Below are 1824 nucleotides of genomic sequence, written 5' to 3'. Positions count from 1 at the left end.
AACCTCCCGGTACTCCGAAAAATACCCGAACTTCTCCGGAACCATTCCAATGTCCGAATTTAGCCTTCCGATATATCAATCTTTATGTCTCGACCATTCGAGACTCCTCGTCACGTTCGTGATCTCATCCGGGACTCCGAACAAACTTCGGTCATCAAAACACATAACTCATAATACAAAGCATCATCGGACGTTAAGCGTGCGGACCCTACGGGTTCGAGAACTATGTAGACATGACCAAGACACATCTCTGATCAATTAGCAATAGCGGAACCTGGATGCTCATATTGGCTCCTACATATTCTACGAAGATCTTTATCGGTCAAACCGCATAACAACATACGTTGTTCCCTTTGTCATCGGTATGTTACTTGCCCAAGATTCGATCGTCGGTATCATCATACCTAGTTCAATCTGGTTACCGGCAAGTCTCTTTACACCTTCCATATTGCTTCATCCCGCAACTAACTCATTAGTCACATTGATTGCATGGCTTATAGTGATGAGCATTACCGAGAGGGCCCAGAGATACCACTCCGATACACGGAGTGACAAATCCAAATCTCGATCTATGCCAACCCAACAAACACCTTCGGAGACACTATAGAGCATCTTTATAATCACCTAGTTATGTTGTGACGTTTGATAGCACACAAGGTGTTCCTCCGGTATTCGGGAGTTGCATAATCTCATAGTCTGAGGAACATGTATAAGTCATGAAGAAAGCAGTAGCAATGAAACTGTAACGATCATAATGCTAAGCTAACGAACGGGTTTTATCCATCACATCATTCTCCTAATGATGTGATCTCGTTTATCAAATGACAACACATGTCTATGGTTAGGAAACATAACCATCTTTGATTAACGAGCTAGTCAAGTTGAGGCATACTAGGGACACTATGTTTTGTCTATGTATTCATACATGTACTAAGTTTCCGGTTAATACAATTCTAGCATGAATAATAAACATTTATCATGATGTGAGGAAATATAAATAACAACTTTATTATTGCCTCTAGGGCATATTTCCTTCACAAATCTCATGGCCCGGCGACAACCCTACCTCTTCCAACACTTCGTTTTCTTCTTAGATTGGTTCCGACAGCGTTTGGCGAAGCCCTATCGGGATCGCACCACCACCATCTCTACCACGCCGTTGTGCTGGTTGAGATCCCATCTATTTATCCTTTCTTGCTTGCTGGATCAAGAAGGAGACGTCATCGAGCCGCACGTGTGCTGAGCGTGGAGGTGCCGTCCGTTCGGCGCTAGATCGGATTGGATCGTGATTGGATCACGAAGAATACGACTACATCAACCGCGTTATATACGCTTCCGCTTTCGGTCTACAAGGATATGTAGACACACTCCCCTCTCATTGCTATGCATCTCCTAGATTAGATCTTGGGTGTTTTGTAGGATTTTTTTCTTGATTTTCATGCTTCGTTCCCCATCAGTTGCCACCTTCATGTCTCAATTGCATGAGTCACACATCCAAGGTCGAGTTCTTTTACTATGAGGTAGAGGGCGGGAACATGAATGCCTCCTTCTCTCACACCCCTCATGCCTACCTTCCCCGAGCCACCCACCACCTCGCTAGCGGCCTCGGTCGTCCTACATGGCACAAACGCCCCGTGCCATCCTTGATACTCCCTCCGTTCCAAAATAGATGACCCAACTTTGTACTAACTTTAGTACATCTTTGGCACGGAGGGAGTACATCTTTGGCACGAACGCCCCGTGCCATCCTTGATACATCTTTACATCTTTTTTTTGAGGATACATCTTTATATCTTCATTATATCTACTCTTTCAAAAACTTTT

The sequence above is a fragment of the Triticum dicoccoides genome, chromosome 5B, assembly GCF_002162155.2.
Source record: "Triticum dicoccoides isolate Atlit2015 ecotype Zavitan chromosome 5B, WEW_v2.0, whole genome shotgun sequence".
Lineage (NCBI taxonomy): Eukaryota > Viridiplantae > Streptophyta > Magnoliopsida > Poales > Poaceae > Triticum > Triticum dicoccoides.
This window is presented reverse-complemented; position numbering follows the sequence as displayed.